The sequence below is a fragment of the Dysidea avara genome, chromosome 6, assembly GCF_963678975.1.
Source record: "Dysidea avara chromosome 6, odDysAvar1.4, whole genome shotgun sequence".
Classification (NCBI taxonomy): domain Eukaryota; kingdom Metazoa; phylum Porifera; class Demospongiae; order Dictyoceratida; family Dysideidae; genus Dysidea; species Dysidea avara.
This window is the reverse complement of record NC_089277.1, coordinates 38,631,730-38,645,670: the sequence shown is the minus strand read 5'-3', so window position 1 is coordinate 38,645,670 and position 13,941 is coordinate 38,631,730. Positions and strand designations below refer to the sequence as shown.

The window sequence follows — 13,941 nt, the reverse complement described above, 5'->3', positions numbered from 1 at the left end:
ACTGGAAGCAGGTTTTCAAGGCTCTGTTATGGAGCGTCAGATAACTTTTAAACCCTTTCCAGGTTCTAGCAGGAATGGCCAGCATGACATCTACTTTCACGTAAAATGTAACAGCTTAATACGGCCTTCTTCATGGTACAAAGTAGGGGGTTTAACATTACACATAGAACCATTGGCCATGAAAATATTGGCTCACCTCAACAATCCAGGCGCAAACTTTTTAACGATTCCAGGTTATACCAGGCTAGATCTATCCTTTCTTGAATACTTCAGCTAGCTATACCGTTCGTGACGAACGTTTTACACGGTACAAATAATTTTATAAAAATCACTATCTCAATCCAATAGTCGCATACCCTGGCTGAGCACTGATTATTAATGACGCGCGCGCTATATTGCGTGGGCGAGTTGCAATGGAGAAGTATTACGTTCTTGAATGTTTAATTCATCAACTTTTCAATGGTCAATAGTCCTTGTACATCATGCTAATAACTTTTTTAGATCACGTGATACATCTTTGTATTTTGTACATGTAATCAAATAAATATTTTGAAAAATGGTCATTATAAAAATTTCAAGTTACTTGTTTGCAGTTCTCCAACGTATAAACCTGTGGAAAAAACAGTCACATTTAAATTGGTGAATTTAAAAAATCTTTATCACGCACACACTACACACACACACACACACACACACACTACACACACACACACTACACACACTACACACACACTACACACACACTACACACACACACACACACACTACACACACACACACACTACACACTACACACACACACTTCACTACATATTCACATAAAAATAAAACACTACAAGGTATGGTAATGGTTGTTTACATTGGTTAATTTTGTGGTGTGCCACATATAGCAACAAGGGAAATGTGTATCTGTGATCAAGAATTTAATTTAGTTTGTAATATCAATCTTTGTCAACTAGAGATGAACTGGCTATTGGTAAAAAGCGAGGGGTAGCCAATGCCTTGGGAATCTTGTATGCTATGTGAGAAATCCAATCAGAAATACACAAATATATTAGAAACCAAATCCTAAATCCTAAATCATGTAAAAATAAAGGAGAAAGTGAGTTTAACAAAGTAGACAATGATCGATCATGAATAACTAGAACAAGATGTAGATCAACAACTGTACAGGTAGTTACTAGTTAGCAATATCACTAAATGCTTTTAAAAATACATAAAGATTGGGAGTCTCGTATACGCCAGTTGGGTGCTTTGCTTGGGCATTGACAACCCCATTTCTGTGTTTTGCGTGGGCGTTGGCTACCCCTCGGGAAAAATAAAATAATGAAAGACTATACAGAAGCTGATCTGTACAGAAGATGAGCCCTGCACAGCTACGTGGGCTTCTTTTTACAAAGCATACGCTCACCTTATTTGCACATTGCCCAATCATCATCATGGACGCTTCCACCTCCCACCGTGCACTAAAGTAATAGAAACAAACATCATTAAATAATATAAGCATTAATATTATTATAGCATAACACAGCAGCACAATATTACAGCATGATAAACAAACCAAAGTATTTATACAGAAAACTATGTCATAGACATTTAATCGTCTTTGAGCAAGGCCATTTTAACGAAGGCGCAAATTGGGCGTGGGCGGGAAATTCATTACATTCTTTTCGCCGTTTATAACTATCACTGGCAAACTAATGCATATACTATATCAAAGAACGTATATATTTAAACAGTTGTATGATACTTATAGACTGTTTTTTCACTGTCAACCACTTCTTGCGCGTGGGCGGCCCACGACCCCTCCCCTCCGCACCCTCCCACCCCCTATATGATATACGTGCTATACAGCTGAGCATATAAAAGTTGCTAAAATTAACAGGTTTTTGTAGAATCAGTTTTATTTTTAAAATTCTAATTGAACAAACAGTACATTTTCATACTGTAGCTGAATGACATTTAAATACATTGAATTGTCTGATATGTGCGCTTGCGACCGGGATCAAGATTTAATCAAGTGGTCAAGGGGTGTTTTGCAGTGAATCAAGCGATCAAGGCGTCCGCAAAAGTGGCAATCAAGCACCAACTTTGGGCAACACGAGAATTTACTAAGCTTTTAAGGTTGACGATCAAGAATCGATGAATTCGAATCGATTGTGGGACTCGTTGCTCTACTGCTCTGCTACCCTTCAACTACCTCTACTCCTTCACTGAAGACGTCTTCCACCCTTACTTATAGCACCTAAGAAGATTTCTTACTGTGAACGTCCCTTTCGGGACAGAAGAGCCAACCCAAGTGAGAAGCCAAGACGACTAAATCACCACCCAACACCAACCACAAGCTCAACGACTGTTGTACCATGGTCATCATTGTTTCCTGAACGGTACCGCTAAAGGTTCATAGCGTTTAAGTACCACTGTTTGTTTTCTGTACACTTTCGTTAGTATCTGAGGCGGAAACTGTCCACGCGCGATGTCTACCCCGGCTATCAAACGGACAAGAGCAGCCGCTGGAATATCTCCAGAAGCTAGAGATGCTATGATTCACAGTCTTCCTGGTGAGAACTGTCCACATTGTAAGCAGCCCTGTACTGCTGAAAATAAGGCAGTACAGTGCGATCTTTGTGGTGTTTGGGCCCACGTGAAATGTGAGGGTCTCCCTGAAGATATATATGAAAAGTTAAATCAAGTTTGTGAAATTGTTAATAACATTTCTTATTATTGCGAAGCAAACCATTGCAACAGTCGTATTAAACAGCTAACCCATCATCATTATAGAAATTTGCAGGCCTCAAGACTCAAACAGAAGAAAAGATTGAAGACTTGAGTTCAAAAATCCAACACTTGTTGTCAAATCAGTCTGGTATAAACATGGAAATAGACACAGTGACTCAGTCACTTCAAAACTCCCCCAACCAGTGCTGGCACAGTATTGAACACCACTGCATCAAGCATCGCAGATGAATTGGCTGACCGAGACCGATGAAAGAACAATGTAATCATTTACAACCTATCTGAGAAATCTGACCGTGAAGCTGATAAAAAGCTCTTTACTGAACTGTGTAAGACTGTATTTTCTGAGGAATTTGCAGTAGTAAAAGTACTGAGACTGGGTAAAAAGAATGAAAGTAATAATAGACCTGTATTAGTCACACTCAAACACAAAGTAGACAAATCATTTCTTCTTTCAAACTCAGCAAGGCTGCATCAACATGATGCGTATAAGGCAGTGTATTTCTCACTGGACAGAACAAAATTCGAGCATTTAAAGTACAAGAAGCTGGTAGAAGAACTTAAACAAAGAAAAGCAAAAGGAGAAACCAAATCTGATAATCCGAAACAATGCCATTGTCTACAGGAATGCAAGAACTCAAACAAATCCTAGCAGTACTGCTCCTTCAAATGTCCAACCAATGGTGCCTGCCACAAATCAAATGCAGAAGCAATCCCAAAATTGACTATCTCAAGGGGCTGGTCTCCAAGCAATTCTCAAAACCTACAATCATTGAATCTAGCAATTGTAAATTGTCGTAGTGTTGTAAATAAATGTCCTGAGCTTGAAACCCTACTCCATGTACAAAAGTTAGACCTCCTCATGGGAACAGAGTCCTACTTAGACGAAAAAATTTTGTCCTCAGAAATTTTTCCCCCACATTACACTGTTTATCGAAACGACAGAAATCGACATGGTGGTGGTGTATTCATTCTAATTAGAAATGAGATCCCATCTTCTCTGTTACATGTTTCTACATCAGTCGAACAAGTTTGGGTGCATATCCATATGAAACACAAGCAAAGCATCATATTGGGTTCAGTCTACTGTCCTCCAAACTCTTCAACTATCCTAGATGAATTAGAAAATACCATCAACGACATCAGAAATGCCCATCCAACAGCAAGAATATTTCTTGGTGGTGACTTTAATGCTTCTGGAATTGATTGGCAATGTAAATCATTAACAGAATCATATGTACCTGTATCCTTTAGGGAGAAACTCCTTTCAATTACAGAAGATCTTCATTTCGAACAGTTGGTTACCACACCTACAAGGGGTACAAACATTTTAGACTTATTCTTTGCTAGCCACCCAGATCTAGTGACATCCTGCCAAACTACCCCTGGCATCAGCGACAATAATGCAGTTGTAGCAGACATCTCCACTCAGGTTAAATTAGTAAAGAAACCTCCTAGAGAAATTTTCCTATATCATAAAGCAAACTGGGACCTTATACGAGAAAGAATGTTAGACATCTATGAGAGATATTTTGAACTAAACTCTACCACCCAGAGAAGTGTGAACGAAAATTGGGAATATATTTATGAGCAATGCTCACAACTAATACAAGAGATGGTACCCAAGGAAACTATTGGTAGTAAGTTCCACCTACCCTGGATGAATGCTGCACTAAAATGACTGGTCAAGACGAAACAGCGAACTTATAATCGTGCAAAGAAATACCAACGTACAGAGGATTGGGATGAATATAAAAGACTACAACATCAAACTAAATGTATGACGTGTCAGCAGCACAAACAGTATCTATCTAATATTTCAAACCCTGAATCTGGTAATAACAAAATGAAACATTTTTGGCATTATATTAAAAGTAAACGTCAAGACAATATCGAAATTGGCGCCTTAAAGGACCAAGCAGAGAATATAATTACTGACCCACTAGAGAAAGCAGAGATCCTAAACAACCAGTGTAAATCTGTATTTACCTCCGAGGACACTAGTTGTATTCCAGATAAGGGTAATTCTCCCTATCCATCCATCCCAGACATTCACATTACACTAAATGGTGTGAGAAACCTTCTTGCTGAGTGCGATACAACTAAATCCCCAGGTCCTGACAACATACATGCTGCATTTTTAAAACAAGTTGCTTCTGAAATAGCTCCTCTACTGGCACATCTCTTCAATCAATCATCAAGAATTGGCACTGTGCCTGACTCCTGGAAACAAGCTAATGTAACCCCAATATACAAGAAGGGTGATAAGACTGATCCCAGAAACTATCACCCAGTGTCTCTTACATCTTTGGTCTGTAAAACATTAGAACACGTTTTAGTTAGTCAAATAATGAAACACCTCAAGTCAGACAACATATTAACTGATGTACAATATGGATTTAGATCAAAGCGATCATGTGAAGCCCAGCTATTTCTTGCAGTTGATGATTTTGCCAGAGTAGTTGATAACAAAGTTCAGGTTGATGTGGCTATCTTAGACTTTGCAAAAGCTTTTGATAAAGTTGCCCATGCTAGGCTAGCTCACAAGCTGAATTTCTATGGTATAAGAGGTGAATTGTTACAGTGGCTACAATCGTTTCTTACAAATCGTACACAAAAAGTAATCATTAATGGTAGGCAGTCTTCGCCTTGCAGTGTAACATCAGGTGTACCACAAGGATCAGTGCTCAGTCCAGTGTTGTTTCTGATATATATAAATGATATTGTAACTAACATCCAGTCAGTTGAGACTTTTTGCAGATGATTGTTTAGTTTATCATCCTATCTACTCACCCGAAGATCATAAGATACTCCAAAGTGATCTTGACACATTATCATCATGGGCTGATATTTGGCAAATGAAATTTAATGTTTCAAAATGTTGCATCATGCAGATATCTACACTACATTCTGCTAGTGAGTTCTCCTATACATTGTACAAAATCCCCTTAGAAGTTGTTGAGAGACATCACTATTTTGGAGTAGTTTTAGATAACAAGTTGTCATGGACCCCTCACATAAATTAAGTGCCGGTGCAATAAAGCAAATTGTCTACTGGGATTTTTGCGAAGAACTCTCCACCATTGTCCACCTCACTTAAAAGAACATGCATATAAACAGATCGTCTTGCCATCTATTGAATACTGCTCTTCTATCTGGGATCCACATCAACAATCACTCATTCACAATTTAGAGATGATACAACATCGTGCTGCACATTTCGTGTTAAATAGACCTTGGAGAAGGAATCATAGGGACAGCATAACTGAAATGTTAGTGGAATTAAAATGGCCAACACTGGAAGATTGTAGGAAACAGGCACGTCTGATGATGTTGTTTAAGTTTGTAAACAAACTTTTATGTTCCTGCAAATCAGTATCTGCCAGTGCTATCTCCTGCAACAAGTACCAGGGCAAACCATCCCTTGAAGCTATTACAGTTGTATGCCAGAACAAATCGATATAGTAACTCTTTCTTACCAAGATCAATACCAGACTCAGGGGCGTAGGCAGGATTTCCAAAAGGGGGGTTCTGCCCTAAGTATAGAATTTCGTAGGTGTGCAAATGTAAACACGTGTACACGTGTAAACATGTGTATTCTTATAAATTCATTCGCAATAGCGAGTAGAGGTACTTGAATTCCTCTGCCTGAAGACCTGTAGCTACCCATTTCAGTGGATTTGTGTAAGTTAATTCAGTTCTAGTTAACCAGTATCACGATTAAAAACTTAACTCTGAAAAGGGGGTTCGTCCGAACCCTTTGAACCCCCCTGGCTACGCCCCTGCAGACTGGAACAATTTAGATATGGAAGATCTTGACAATATAGACTTACTTTCAAGAACCGTTTGCAAAATGCATAGACACTAAAATTTTGTTTTTGTACATTAGCGATTTACCCAATGGGTTTTGCAAATCAATAATAATATCTAATAATATCAAGGTTCTTGGAAATATGAAATCAAGCGATCAAGGCAATATTTTGGCGATCAAACTTTTTGATCCCGGTCGCGAGCGCATCAATTGGCGGTATGGAAGTGACTACCCCCTGCCGGTAGTACCATGGCCAAGACCAGAGGATATACCGTATTTATACCTAGTGGTTGTTTCAAGTTGCCAGATCGAGTGCCAGATATACATGTATAGCCACTGAACTAGTGCATCGATAGCTTCAACTCCGATACTATAGCTTCAATGTGCAAGGGCAGTCCATCAAGCCCGGGTAAAAAAATAAAAAATTTTTAAAAAATTTTTTAAAAAATGTGGAAAGTATAAACTTGTCTACGTACGTATGTACTTGTGTATGCATAGCGCATAGGGCTGAATGACTGGTAATGAAAAGAAATTTCATCAGGTCTAACACATGTTTCCAGTGTGTTTTTATCAGAAAATTTTCTCTGCTAAAGTATTGAGTGCACCTATCAGCGAGCCTATCAGTGCAGACCTTCCAACTCACACGAATTGCGCGGGTGACACCCGCATTTAAGGCTTTTCACCCGCATAAGTGCATTCATCACCCGCATAAAAATAATTTCCAGCCAGAAATCGCTAATGCTTTCACTTACACAATCAGGATCTGAATTGGCATCACGTAAGATACAATTAATATGATTGTGGGTTCAAATTAAATCACGTGAGAGGATATGCTGATGGCGGGAGTTTATTGGCGATGATATTCAACCATTTCATTGGATCAACGTTAGTTCACAGATGATTATTCTACTATTCTGAATGATATTGTAACATATGAGCACTAAATTTGGGAGGCATTGATTGAGAAAGTACAGTTGTGAGTCTTAACAGAGTCTCCAGAGTGCATTGCATAAAAGGAATACTACCTGTTGAGGAGTTATTATTATTATGATTACAGGGAAAAAAAGGCATAAGCCTGTGAGTCCTGCTCATGTACAAAAAGAAAATAATCATTAGATTTAATAATGCACTTGTCAATTTCATGCCCCACCCCACCCCCAGGTGGGGATTTGACATTGCTTCTTGTCCCCACCCCTGGGGCAATTGACAGTTGTCCAATTCACTGACCGATTTCCGATAGTTGCATTTCTAAACAATAAAATCGCACTTGCTATAATTTTACTAGAGCTACAGGGCAGGTTTATTACTAGTCGCATGCATGAAATATGTGCTTAATCATCCTTGAGGTGTTGTCAAATCCCCTACTATGGGGGTGGGGACATAGTGGGGATTTGACAGCCGATTTTGCCCCAGTAGTGGGGAATTTGACACTACGATTTGTCAAATCCCCTGTATTCCCCCACCCTCCCCGGGGGTGGGGCATGAAATTGACAAGTGCATAATTATCAAATAAAATCTTAAAGCTATTTACAGAGTTAGTTGACACTACTTCGTTAGGTAGACTATTCCAAGAATTTATTGATCTTATAGAGAAGAAATTACTTCGAACAGGTCTTTGTGCATGTGGCTTGAACAATTTGAGACTGTGTCCTCTTGTTATGCTAGACAATTGTTGGTGAAAAACATTTCAGACTGTAAGCTGACATTGCCATGTAAAATATTGTACACCATCAACATCTGCACGATGTCTTCGGTAAGATAGTGAAGGAAGATTTAGAGCACTTAGACGGTCATCATATTCTAAATTGAAAAGTTCTGGAGTTAAAAGACGATTCATTGTGTAAAGCATAAAATGACTGCTACCTGTTGAATTAAAAGATGATTCAGACTTTTGCATCACGTGATATGGAACAGGACCATCGTGGAGGATAGCAGATCGGTAAAATGATTGTAGCTCAGTCATGCAGTAGTAAATAAGCTGCAGATAACAGCAGTGTATAGGTTTAGCTAGGGGCAATGCACTTTGACAACCAATTTGTGTATGAATATTTGTTTTCAGCCCTCATGAATGTGGGCTCTGCATACACTTGGCTAGTTACAGGTAGCTGAGGGTTGATTCACCCGCACAAAACTTTTCCAAGGTTGGAAAGTCTGTCAGTGTCACACCCAGCCTACCAAAATATTTCCCGTCAGACTGCTGGGGAATTGCAGTAGTTATTAGACCATTCTCCACCACTGGAACAGCAAGTCCTCTAGGATAATCCTGAGACTTTTACTAAAAACGGACTTGACTCTTGACTAAATTTTATGTTCTTGTTATTCTAAAAGTATTGATTGTGGTATGCACTTTCGAATTGTGCTTGTTCTTTGTTACTGAGCAGACAGCACAGCTGATATGCTCAACTGCAGGTACTGTAATGATGCTGTTGTCACCTATCTAGCTATCACCAGTGTTGAAATCGGGTCACTACTACTGACCGGATTGACCCGGATTAATTAAAGCCGAGGCGTGCGATAAGAGCTATGTTTCGGCTAGTCTCGAGCGAGCGAGACTACGTTTTGAGCGTTCGATTCGTGTTGAGTAAACAGGGGCGGATCCAGACTTTTAAAAAGGGGTTCCACTTTGGAATTGCAACTTCAACCTAACTGTAGGTTGAAGACCAAAAAAAAAAAGGTCATCACCTGCTACCCTTCACCATAGATACCCTCAGTTTCGTGCTACATACTGCACTTACTAATAAATGGGCGTGGCTGAGTGTATGTTTGGAACGCGATAAGTGGGAGTGGCTCACGAAAGAGCTACGCGATAGCGTTTATAAGGGGATTGACTAAGTTCACCCAATCCCATGTCACTCACGTGACTAGTATTATGTAACCACAGTAGATTGCGGGTGAATCACGAGGTGACGTAACACGTACCTTACAACTCTTATTAGAGCGCTTTTACGATGATGACTTGCAGCATAGATAATAGACACCTATGCTTGCAGGATGCTTGTAAGAGAAGAACAGCGGTTTCTTTGTTGGGACTAGACCAAGTTTCACTGTGGTTAGCTACTGAACAAAGAAACTAGAGTACTATAAATGGTAAGTAGGAATGTATTGCATTGTACTGGTAGCTAGCTCCATAGTAATGCACCTATCAATGTCAAGCCACACCCCACCCAGTACGGGTTAGGAGGGGATTTGAACTTAAATTTTGCCCCCAGGGGTGGGGAATTTGAACAAGCGCTCTATAGTAGCATAGATCCTTTACAGTAGGTTTATACGTGGAGCGAGAGCACACGTGATAAAACCGCAGCACATCGTGTACCTTTGCCACTGTGGCTTCTGTTTTTACAACACGTTGGTTCTCAAATCCCCTTCCTATCCTCACCTCATAGGGTGGGACTATGTGGTGACCTGATAATTCACCCCCAGGTAGGGGAATTTGACTTTCCACTTGATCATATCCCCACCCTCCCCGTACTGGGGGGGGTGGGGCTTAACATTGATAGGTGCATAAGGCTACAGTCCACTAATACTTCCACTGTGGCCAAATAACTGGGCTGCTTACAAAGCTGCCGTAGTTCTTCCAAGACAGTACAGAGGCCAAACAGAAGTTGTCAGGCTATGGTGCATGGCTGTTAAATACTCATTCTGTATTCTGTTAGTGCTGCTGTTGGGTATGCCCTAGTTGTTGCATGCTGCCACTAGAATTTACTTGATTGACACAATAACAATATACTCCAACATACTGGGCAAGGCAATGTTTCTCATCATCTACCAGGCTGTGTTCCCTTTATCAACTGTCCCTTGTCATCCTTGGCAGTATTTAGGTCGTTGTGGAACTTCAGGCCTGGCCACTATTTGTGACACTTGGACAGTCTTGCCTGAGTAGCCCAGTGATAGTTTGCTGGGCAATATGGCTGCCAGAAGTGTGCGTATGTCTTCGGTTGTGTCCGGTCGTATTTTTCTTCAGTAGAAAACTATTACATTGTTCAAGTGTACCCAGCTGTTTAAGTGGGGATCAGCTGCCAGTTAACACCAGATCCCCATTAGATTAACCCAGGTCCTGACTTTAATTACTATAACTGGTTGTACTGATTTTTACTGGGGAAGAAATTCCCCAGGTATATGTATATATATATATGGATGTACATAGTACATGTTACATGATATCTGATAACAGGCCTAGGTACTGCATGATACATGACGGAACCCTCACTTGATGAGAGCACTGAGATTATTTGCAAGAAATCAGTTTTCGTCATTGGAATGTCTGCCCGGATTTGGTGGTTGGGCCAAAAAACTTCTGTTGAAGGTGTTACTAGTACACCACAATTATCTACTGGTGTTGTAGCTGATTCTTCTGATTCTTTTATTATGATAAGTAAAACTGTGGACGCTGAGGTGAACTATAAGTAGCTACCCCTCAAGGGCATCATTCATTGATCCATAGTTGCTGCCATGGAAGGCTTCCCTACAGGAGAGCTCTGAAAATTGTCCTTTATATCAATAGGATCTCCGTGGGTTGAACAATGTACTATTAAGGTAAGAGCTAGCTACTTAAGTGCAGTGGAACCTCTTAAGTAAAGGACACTTGGGGACCATGCTTGCTTGTTCTCTGTATGGAGGAGTCCTATGCAGGAAGGTTGACGTTATTTTAACTTGCAAAATTATTTTAGCAATTCTTTTAGCTAATATTCTGAAGGCTGCAACACACAACTTAGCAAGGAAGTATACACACTACATTGCATTAGACACAAGTATGGCTTAGACAGCAACTAGCTAGCTTTACAGTAGACTGCATGATAACATAATGTAACTACTTAGTTTCTTACATACCTATTTATTCATAATCACCGTAAATGTTCCACAACACTCCTCCCAATTTGTACTGACTTAAAGACATAAGAGTATTGTAATGATTGGTGCAGTGCATGTTGTCTCTAATAGTGTGGAGGATTGACTTTAAGGAACTGCAATTAAATCAATATGTTATTTAGAGGTAAAGGCATGTGTATTCAGTGCACAGCAGGGGTACTCATAGATTGTCCATTACTTGTTATATAGAGGTGTACAAAGGTTACCAAATGGTAGGGGCCCATGATGTAGTGTCCGTAATTAGGAAACATTTCAGCGAATGTCCATTAATCGAGGTTCTACTGCTGCTAGATTTGTATACAACCAATTGGTAAAAGTTGCTAGCCAGTTCTTCCTGCTTCACAGGTAAGGTACATACACGTACACTGTATATCATCCTGATATGATGTGGATAATTTTAGGTCGTAAACAACAAGGCATAGGTGTTCTCAACCAGGTGTTTTAACAGGTGTTGATTCACTGAAGTTACTGCTGATGGTGCATATTGACAGGTACGGTTAGGTCTTGCAACAAAACTGTTTCTAAAGGGGAATTCTTTAGCATTACTTTACTAACTGCACTACAGCCAACTAACCTTATCGTATTTAGTGGAATTGCAATTATTGGGCACTAATTAAGTTGTCCGGGTGCCTATGTATGCAACTTATGGGACCAAATTATATAACCTTATTAATAGAGGTGTTACAGATAATTGGTTTGAAATGTTATGATAACTATTCATGTAGGAGGCATCCGATGACCTCATCACCAGCCATGCTTACAAGGTTATCATGAGCTCTTAAAGACCAAGTCATCCTACACTGTGTTATTGGAATGTGACAATGAATGGCAAAGTAGCCAAAGGCTATGGAGACAAGAGAAGGCAGCTAGAAAGAAAAACATCGGTCATACTTGTTTAGTGTTATACAGTCATTATGTTCCCTTGTAGTGGCAATAATATCTGAAGAATAAGAGAAGCCGAGAAATAAACAATAAGAGAAGCCGAGAAATAAAGAATAATGACACAGCTTGTCTAGACAGCATCCTAACATTCAACTATACATGAATTGAGACCTCCCATATGCAGAATAACTCTACTGTAAAACATGGTATGCACAAAATCTTTTGATCTTTGGGTCTTTAAAATCACTAAGAGACCTCTGGAGGGTTCACTCAGATCTTCGTGGCTTTAAAAAACTTTGACGGATTTTTATGTATCATCCTTAGTGTTTAAAACCACAAAGATCCTCATGGTAGGTTTCTAACTATTACTTAGTGTCTGTAAAAGTACTGCTTACTACAGTAGAGTGGTTAAACGACAAATTTTGATGAAATTGTTCACTATTGTGATGTGATAAAAGCACCAAATTTTATGTACAAGTTGAGTAAGGTATACTAAATCATTTGAGATATGGTGCGACATCCAAATCACTGCAGAAAGCCATACAAGTATATTCAAATCTTTGTTTTTGTTTAAATAGCGTGAATGTAATTTCAAATTTAGTGCAATCAGAAAATGTAATCAACTGTACTTAGTCACTTCTAAAGGTGCCAATATTTCAGTGTAAAAAGCAGAGACACAATCCGATAGAAACAGTATCTATGGTTTTGTATACCTTAATTCTCCATGCTTCTTAACATTGCAAGCTAATGAATGACCTGGATGGACACCTCAGCTTCTGGATGTGTAGTTTATGTACACCTCCCTTGATCATCTCCTGGCCAGATCTTTAAACTCGACATAGACTACAAACGTTTTACAAAGCATTCCACACCCAAATTCCTTTAATTATCTTCCAATGACCAGAGAAACCAGGCAATATCATTTCATGCCTCCAACAATTTTTACATCATACCAAAAAAAGCTTTTTTTCCAGAACAGTACAAGAATGGAACTTGTTACCACGATTCCTAATCGAACTAGATGGCTTTGATTCATTTTCTATTTCAAACTACTGTACCAATGTGAATGTATGATTTTTTCTTCCTGAGCATACCAGCATTGACAAATGCAGATGTAAAGTGTCAGTATGTTCACTTTTATGGCTTCTTCAATACATTTATGTTGGTTTTACTTTTCAGGTTCTTTGAGCATAATGATGGTTACTTTTAATGGCACTATATCTAATATCATATTAGTATGAATCAAGCAAATATGTGATCAGATTTGCGAAAAGGGGTCTTCCACACTTACCAACTTTGATGGTTAATGACTTATGATTGGAAAATGCTACTGACTTGACATTTGGCTAGTAGTGAGTACCAACATAGCTTTATGGATGGAGAAAATGTCAGGTTTGTACATTAGCTGAACACTAAGTTATGGGCTGATCTCCTGAGTTCATACAAATGGATGTGTGTGGAACACCCCTTTCGCAAATCCAGTCACATTGTATCAAGTTTGGAGTTTATATCAAAAAGTGAACAATTTTTTTTTTTTGCTTAGCCGCTCTACTATTATGGACACCAACTAATAGTGTCCTGATTATCAAGGCTTCCTGCTTTTCCAGGTCCGTCTATGTACTATGGGATACTTTGGGATCATTACT

General features: G+C 39.3%; 2 long non-coding RNA genes across 5 annotated transcripts; one reads left to right on the top strand and one right to left on the bottom strand.

Moving 5' to 3' along the window:
- Positions 1–463: 463 nt before the first annotated feature.
- On the bottom strand, positions 464–1,793 carry LOC136257790 (uncharacterized). The gene is made up of 2 exons (XR_010702162.1): positions 1,412–1,793; positions 464–610 (listed from the first exon to the last, which is right to left on the bottom strand). It is a non-coding gene; the product is annotated as an uncharacterized lncRNA (long non-coding RNA).
- A 7,579-nt stretch (positions 1,794–9,372) lies between these two features.
- Positions 9,373–12,615, top strand: LOC136257791 (uncharacterized). 4 transcript variants are annotated; one of them, XR_010702166.1, is made up of 6 exons: positions 9,373–9,634; positions 10,719–11,080; positions 11,486–11,625; positions 11,670–11,758; positions 11,815–11,904; positions 12,139–12,615. It is a non-coding gene; the product is annotated as an uncharacterized lncRNA (long non-coding RNA). The 4 variants fall into 4 exon arrangements; XR_010702165.1 differs by lacking the exon at positions 11,486–11,625 and having other exon boundaries at positions 10,719–10,939; positions 10,989–11,080; positions 11,705–11,758; positions 12,139–12,613; XR_010702164.1 differs by having other exon boundaries at positions 11,486–11,758.
- The last annotated feature ends 1,326 nt before the right edge of the window (positions 12,616–13,941 follow it).